At 39.0% G+C, this 7,883-nt stretch overlaps 1 non-coding gene across 1 annotated transcript; it reads right to left on the reverse strand.

The window, feature by feature from the left end:
- Window positions 1-5,584: 5,584 nt before the first annotated feature.
- Window positions 5,585-5,703, reverse strand: LOC114902123. Its single transcript, XR_003795360.1, has one exon. It is a non-coding gene; the product is annotated as a 5S ribosomal RNA (ribosomal RNA).
- Between the last annotated feature and the right edge of the window lie 2,180 nt (window positions 5,704-7,883).

Below are 7,883 nucleotides of genomic sequence, written 5' to 3' on the forward strand. Positions count from 1 at the left end.
AGCTTTCAAATAATAAGACAAAAGAGAAGATACATTTTGATGAATAATTCAAAACAATGTCCCAGGACTTAATGAAACCACACTCCTTCTCGGGTGGGACTTGAACTCATGGCTGGGAACCCACCCACACCTCAGATTGGGTTTGAACCCACGATCCCTGACTAGGTACTCGAACCCACTGTCTTTTGATTGAAACCACTCACCTGGTGTCAGGACTTACAGAAGCTCAGGTTCTTTTGTTTCATCCCGGAAAGAATTCAGAGTGAGGCAAAGAGGCAGGCAAAGAACAAGTTTATTAGCATAGGATGCTTCTGAGACAAGCTGGCAGGCAAAGGAATGCAGCCCTGAGAACAAAGAGGGCTACACTTTTATAATCAAAGAAAAAGTGTAGAGGGGAGAAGACCACCTTCTTCCTCATTCTTGGGCAGACGTCAAGGCTTACATCATTAGTTCCTCCTTTGGCCCTATATGATCTAAATGGGACTGCCATGGTACTACTTAAACCATATGTATATTAGCAAAAGTGTGGTGACATATACTAAAATATGGTAATTCATCTCAGGTTTCAGTATAATGTCCCCTTTCACCTAGCTTCTTTCCCCTTTCACCTATGTTCCTGTCTTGGCTACATGCAGAAGTGTTATTCTCCAAGGACCATCAATTCCCCAACTTCATGGAGCAAGATTCGGAACCCATACCTGTTGTCTTGTGTTTTAACCCTCAGGGTTTGGGCCTTGAGTGTCCCTGGCACTTGGATGCACTTTGTCTTCCTTCAACGTAGTGTAGATTGTGGCTAATTTACTCGTTTCTTCTCTTGAGTGGTCATTAGCTTACAGTAGTTTCCCAAACTCCCTTAAAATTCCCTTTGTGTTCTTAGTTCCCTAGTGGGGTTTCTAAACTGACTAATTAATTATCCTATCCTATCCCTATCCTTAAGACCTTGGTTAGGCAGATTGAAAGGGTGCACAAAGCATTCAGAATGGACAGTTCAATAGACTGAAATGAAGGCATACCTTTAAGAAATTATATCATTCAAAAAAAAAAAAAAAGAAATTATATCAGACCCGGGACAAAGAGAAGATCTTTTAGATCTTTAGGATCCTTAGAAGGATCCTTAGATCCTATGGATCCTTAGAAGATCCATAGAGAGAAAAGATTGGACTCATCAACAACAACATGAGGGCAAAAAGCAGTGCCTTCAAATTTCTGAAGACAGATAACTTCCTACCTGTAACTGTATTCCCAACCAAAGTATCAGTCAAGGGAGAGTAAAATAAGGCATGTTCAGATGGACGAGATCTCCAAAAATGCACTTACCTTGCATCAAGATGCTCAAGATGCTCCCGGAGTGTATGTGCCGTGGAAAGAAGGAGGAATACATGGGAAACAGGAAATAGGAGACCAAATAGAGGAGACAAGTAAAGGGGATCCCCAGTGACTGCCATAGAAAGGGACTGGAAATATGTGCAGAAAACTGTGCCTTGTGCCTCACTGAGGTGATCAGAAAGGCATAGAGAAATTTAGTGTGTGCTGATGATCTCCATGGTGACAAGCTGATGGGATGATAAGAAAAGATGTATTATCATAGTTAATCCAAAACCTGGTTCTTCTCTTTCACCAAAATGTTAGCAAGAGCTTTCTCTTCCTCATCAACCACAATGCCTCACTTTAGAAATGTAGGTTAATGCATTTTAAGCAATATAGGGAAAAAATGTGCAGAAGAAAATAGAGCATGTTTCATTCCAATAGATTATAAGGATGTTTCCATATTACTTTTTCTCTAATTGAGAGGAGCACACATATCTAAACAATCCCTGAGGCCAGAGGAAACTGATCCTGTAATTTTCCTGCTTGAATCACACCCTTAAATTCAATGTAGGGGTAACTGCAAACTCAAGTTACACAGAATAAGAAGGAAGAAAAGTGAATTCATGACACCAAAATGGGGCTCTGTTGCAGAAAAATAGAGTAATATAGATCAGATGGATTTAAAAAAATATATATATATATGTATATAATGTGAGAACATATTCACAAAAAGGCGGAAAGCCTAAATACACCAATAATTAGAATTTGGAAATGTTATTTAAACATATATAAATATTCCAAAATAGACACTATCCTAGATAGTTTCATGAGTGAGTTAATTTAGATGTTAGAGGAGCACAAAAAATTGCTTAAACATTTGCAGAAAAAACATATGTGATTAATACATTAAACCTTAATCTAAATACATTGTGGATGGCTTAAATAGATATTGTTAAAATAAATTATTGAAATAAATTATAGAAAAGCTACATGAAATATGACATGTGAAGGTGCAATGTACTATCCATGGTAATCTTTTAATGGAAATGTCTCTGTGAGCAAAATTTGAAGACTGGAAACATCTTAAAAGCATTTTGATCATGGAAGCCACAAGAATGCAGGCAAGATAACCCTTGTTTGTGTTTGGGGAAGGACACCATCTCTAATTTAAAGATGATAATAAACTAAGGAAGGTATTTTTTAAATTTATTTTTATTTATTTTATTTTCTTCCAGTTTTACTGAGATATAATTGACATATGGCCCTGTATGTTTAAGGTGTACAGCATAATGATTTGACTTACATACATCACGAAATGATCACCACAATAAGTTTAGTGAACATCCATAATATCATATAGGTACAAAATAAGGAAATTGAAAAAATAGTTTTTCTTGTGATGAGAACTCAGGATTTACTCTCTTAAAAACTCTCATATAGTGCTTCCCTGATGGTGCAGTGGTTGAGAATCTGCCTGCCAATGCAGGGGACACGGGTTCGAGCCCTGGTCTGGAAAGATCCCACATGCTGCGGAGCAACTAGGCCCATGAGCCACAACTACTGAGCCCGTGCGTCTGGAGCCTGTGCTCCACAACAAGAGAGGCTGCGATAGTGAGAGGCCCACGCACCGCAATGAAGAGTGACCCCTGCTTGCCATAACTAGAGAAAGCCCTCACACAGAAATGAAGACCCAACACAGCCAAAAATAAATAAATTAATTAATAAATTAATTTTAAAAAAAACTTTCATATATAACATATAACAGTGTTACCTTCATCTTGTTGTACATTTACATCCCTAGTACTTATTTATCTTATAACTGGCTATATATAGCTTGCAAATAATGCTGCTATGTACATAGGGGTGCATATTTCTTTTCTAATTATTATTTTTATTTTCTTCAGATAAATTCTCATGAGTAGAATTACTGGATCATATGGTAGTTCTATTTTTAGTTTTTGCAGAACCTCCATATTATTTTCCATAATAGTTGCACCAATTTACATTCCCCCCAACAATGCACAAGGATTCCCTTTCTCCACATCCTTGCCAACACCTGTTATTTGTTGTCTTTTGATGATGGTCATTCTGACAGGAGTGATATCTCACGGTGGTTTTGATTTGCATTTCCCTCATGATTAGTGATGTTGAGAATCTTTTCATTTAATTGTTGGCTGTTGGTATGTCTTCCCTAGAGAAATGTCTGTTCATATCATCTGCCCAATTTTTAATCCAGTTGTTTGGGAGGAGGGGTTGACATATATTTTCATTATTGTTTATTGTTCTTTGTATATTTTGATTATTAATACCTTATCAAATATTTGCAAATATCTTCTCCCATTCAGTAGGAGGACATTTCATTTTGTTAATAGTTTCCTTTGCAGTGCAAAAGCTCTTTAGTTTGATGTAGCCCCATTTATTTATTTTTGCTTTTGTTTCCCTTGCCTGAGAAGACATCCAAAAAATTAACAGAGACTGATGCCAAGAAAAGGCACTGCCTGTTTTCTTCTAGCAGTTTTATGGTTTCAAGTCTTATATGTAAGTCTTAATCCACTTGGAATTCATTTTTGTGCATGGTGTGAGAGAGTAGCCCAGTTTGATTCTTTTGCATGTAACTCCAGTCTCCCCAGCACTATTTGTTGAAGAGACTGTCTTTTCCCTATTGTATATTATTTCTGCCTTTGTCGTAGTATAATTGCCCCTAGGTGTGGTTCATATCTGGGCTCTGTATTCTGTTCCATTGAGCTATGTGTCTGTTTTTGTACAGTACCATACTGTTTTGATAACTGTAGCTCTATAGTATAGTTTGAAATCAGGAGCAGTTTATTCTCTGACCCCAAGTAAACCTTGGAGGAATGGACATTTGCCTGAAGCTCCTTGACAGCTCCTTCTCATTTAGCCCAGTGCTGAGTACCATCAAATGGTCTTACAGACTCAGCTCCTCATCTTCAATTGAGTTTACTCCTGGTGGTAATGGACGAATTCAGTAAGATAAAGCAGGCAAAGTTTCTAAAGGTAATTAGCACACAATAAATCTCAATAAAGAGTAGTTATTGCCCTTCACTTCCCTCATCTTCCAGTTACAAATACTTTCCCTTTTAATCCACCCCACAATTAACATGTCAAGACATGAGGCCATAATTTGAGCAGCCAGTTCATTCTGTACAACATATCCAAGAAGGAGATGTCACTAAGAGAAGGAAATAAGTGACCTCAATAAATAACACAGATGGATGTACCTTCCAAGTGCTAAGCCCTCACCCGGGGAGCAGCCCACAAACTCCAAAGAGCAGTTCATCACCAGGGTTGTCAGACCCAAGCAGAGAGTGCAGGCGCTTTCATTCTGCTAGATACTTATGTCTCTGGCTTGTGGTTTGTGTCTTCTTATTTGAACCTATGTTTCTCTATTTGCCTCAGTAGGAAAATCCCTCTCAAATGCTTTTTTCATCACTCAGAGCACCTGTCACATAAAACTAAGAGACAGTCCCTGCATTTCTCTTTCCATCAGATTGAAAATGGAAATTAAAAATGAAGGAATGGTCTGTTTACTCTTTGTTTTCAACTGTTTCACGGAGGTACTATTGTGGGACATAAAATTACGTTTTATTAATATTTTGGCTATCTTTTATTTTATGGAGTTAATTTTGAATGTCTTGCTTCTAATATTGTATCATGTTACTTAAATACATTTCTGAACTGTGAAGTATCCATTTATATGTTACTATTTAGTTTTTTATGATAATATTTAATGGATAGTTTAATAATAGGAGATGAAAAAGTTAAGCTGGCTTTTCATAAATACTTAAGAGGTTTGTACTTTTTCAAACTCCTTTAATTGAAAAAAAATCAGCCTATAAACTTCTATGAAAATCCATTTTTCACTCCCGTTAAATTTGGAAAAATTATGAGTTTAATGTGTTTATTTGTGCTAATTGGCATTTTAAAAAATTTTATTTATTTTAGTTTTGGCTGCATTGGGTCTTTGCTGCTGCATGTGGGCTATTCTCTGGTTGCAGTGAATGGGGGCTACTCCTCACTGCAGTGTGCAGACTACTCATTGCAGTGGCTTCTCTTAATGTGGAGCATGGGTTCTAGGCACACGGGATTCAGTAGTTGTGGCACACGGGCTCCAGTAGTTGTGGCACACGGGCTCGGTAGTTGTGGCTCACAGGCTTAGCTGCTCTGTGGCATGTGGGATCTTCCCGGACCAGGTCTTGAACCCGTGTTCCTGCATTGGCAGGTGGATTCTTAACTACTGTGCCACCAGGGAAGCCCAAGCCTACAGCACCCAGTATTCCCAGGTGGTCTCCCATCCAAGTACTAACCAGGCTCGACCCTGCTTAGCTTCTGAGATCAGATGAGATCGGGCTCATTCAGGGTGGTATGGCCATAGACTAATTAGCATTTTTATTCAAACATTCCCTTGCTTTCTGGGAAAAAAAAAGACTTTAAAATCTTCAAGAATCAGAAGATGACAAAAATTTTAAAGTTAGGTTACTCGAATAAATTTTTCTAGTAGGCAGTACTTGCTAACATCTGTGTGCTTTGGATATGGCAGACAGTGTGACAATCACTTATTTATACTATTTCATTAAGTCTGTGTACTCATTTCATTAAGTCTGTGGGATGAGTAGAGGCATTCTTGTATTCTCAATGTCATTTATGAGGTAAGGAAACAGAGCACTGCAAATAAAATAATTTGCCTAATCATTCAGTTGGTATTAAGGTAACTCAACGTATAGAATATGGCTTCATTGCCTTTGCAATGTAATATCTTGTTAACATGTAGTATATCAACTAACACATTTCCAAAATTCATGGGAAACCAAGTGGAAAATATTGAGGAACCTCAGAATGTAATAATGAAATTACATGTAAATGGTCTTCTCTCTGGATGTTTTTGCTTTTAAACTGTACCTGGCATCCCTGTATAGCAAACACACTAAGGCACAGAGGATGTGTGTTATCTGCCCAAGGGTGCCCAGCTTCTCAGCAGCAGAGCATGTGACCACAAGTGCAGCTTTCACAGAAACTGGGGGAAATTGAAACTGCTCCAAATCCTGTTTGGTTTATGTCTTTTCTGCCAGGAGATTGATTTTCACACTAGAAATGAAAGACAGTTATAGGAAAAAGGAATTCTCAGTTGAGATAGGGGAGAAGTTTAAGGAAACATCTTTCTTGAGATGCATTTCTGCCCCAAGACCCTGGAGATGACCTCACCTCTCCAGACAAGGAGAAAACATGTGACCCAGATGGTCAGGGTGGGGCTGGCAATGTTTCAGGAAGAGTAAAGAGCTGGAAAACAGGAGAAATGAAAGGAACAGGCACATCGATTAAACAGATCACAGGAAGCATGGCTTGTTTGACTCTGGAAAAGGCAGTGGTGACAACCAACCTGCATCGGAATCAAGCAAATAGAGCGACTCAACGCTCCTTTGCCTGGGATTTCCCCTGGGCAGCTAAGTGGTGGGGGTGCCCTTCATCACCTGCGCACCCTGGCCCAGACACTGTGCTGAATGCTGTGTGCTAAAGTCACTAACTACACAGACTTCAAAGCTTGATCTCACCCCTTTCTCTTTGCCTCTTCTGGACCCCAGTCAGGGAGTCAGGACGGGCCCACATTTTTATTGGAATGCTGGTGTTAACTTTATGAATGCAGCATAGTAGCATCACTTCCTGTCGGCATTTTATAGATGAGAAAGTGAGGCTCAGAAAACACCTCCCTCTGCTAGAGTAGGAATGGGGGTCAGGGTGGGTGTCTTTCTCTGAGTACAGGGCCTGTAAGCAAGGTGTGTGGTGGAAGTTCCAGGTAGATTGGAGGAAAGTGCTAGAGCTTGTGTCACTGCATTTAAGCAAGAGGTTGGCAGTGTAGTTTACCTTATTTTGTATTTTTTTTCTTTTTTAAGGGCAAGGAGAAATGTGAGCTGGGTGAGAGCACAGAAAGGAGGATTTATGAGTTGGATGCTCTAACCTGAAAGCCAGTGTCAACCACTGTTCACTTCTCCACAGAAGTGGTTCTCAAACTCACCTGGAAGGCTTTTTAGCACACAGAGTCATGGGCATTAACCCCAGAGACCCTTGCTGGCTAGGTCTGGTGTGGATCCTGAGAATCTGCATTTCTCACAAGCACATGCCAATGCTGTTGGTCCAACCACACCTTGAGAATCACTGCCCTTCAGGACATGTATGGGCTTTGCCATGTCCTACGTGACATTCTGATGGGAGCGGAGCTTTTGAAAGTTCACTATTCAAATTCATGATAAAAGGTTTTTATAAAAACATATTCTTCCAAACACAGGAAATATGATCCAATCACAAACAAGGTAAAGAAGTATATATAAACATAAGAGTCCTGACCTTACATATATATGTTTTCTAACTGCCATTTTATTTTTGTTCTTGTCATCATGCTCAAAATGCTTTGCTGAAAAATGTTGCTCAGACACAGAAGATAAGAATTATTTTGTTAACAGTTTTATATGACTGTCAAAACAGGTAACACTATACTTTGGCTTAGTGTAATGTCCAGAATGAAAGAGAAAACTTGGAACTTGGAAGTATCCTTTGGAGGAGGG

Source organism: Monodon monoceros, unplaced genomic scaffold (genome assembly GCF_005190385.1).
Source record: "Monodon monoceros isolate NGI ecotype Baffin Bay Population unplaced genomic scaffold, NGI_Narwhal_1 Super_Scaffold_2, whole genome shotgun sequence".
Lineage (NCBI taxonomy): Eukaryota > Metazoa > Chordata > Mammalia > Artiodactyla > Monodontidae > Monodon > Monodon monoceros.